Source organism: Buceros rhinoceros, unplaced genomic scaffold, assembly GCF_000710305.1.
Source record: "Buceros rhinoceros silvestris isolate BGI_N320 unplaced genomic scaffold, ASM71030v1 scaffold30562, whole genome shotgun sequence".
NCBI classification, from domain to species: domain Eukaryota; kingdom Metazoa; phylum Chordata; class Aves; order Bucerotiformes; family Bucerotidae; genus Buceros; species Buceros rhinoceros.
Window position 1 is genome coordinate 30,652 of NW_010398890.1, and position 396 is coordinate 31,047.

At 53.5% G+C, this 396-nt stretch overlaps 1 protein-coding gene across 5 annotated transcripts in view; it reads left to right on the top strand.

Moving 5' to 3' along the window:
- WHSC1L1 (Wolf-Hirschhorn syndrome candidate 1-like 1) overlaps nt 1-396 on the top strand; it is a 27,816-nt gene that overhangs the window by 23,297 nt on the left and 4,123 nt on the right. The window lies entirely within an intron of this gene.

Here is a 396-nt window from a genome sequence, read left to right on the forward strand (position 1 = left end):
GCTGCAGGCTCCTCTCGTGTCTTAGATTGCGCTGGCAGCTCGCTGAGGGTTCTTAGTGCTGGCCTAAGTGTTCGTGGCAACACCGACCTCTCATCCAGCTGCAGAGTCTAACTCCCACCAGCCGTTACGGACACACAGGCCTTGGTGTTGTTCCTTTGGTGTTTTTCGTTTAGTTGGAAGAACTCCCAGACGTGTCTGATAAACTTTGTGTGCTTTGAGATGCAGAACCAGTGATTTTACTGGGGAGATGCTCATGCTGTGCTGTCTTGTCATGAGCTTTACTGTTCTTTGCTTGAACTGCTTTCCCTGGGCTTCTCTGAACAGCGTAAGTTAGCAGCAGAGTGGCCAGCGCCGTCTGTAACAGCACGTGTCTGGCGCGGCCCCGCCGGGAACGTG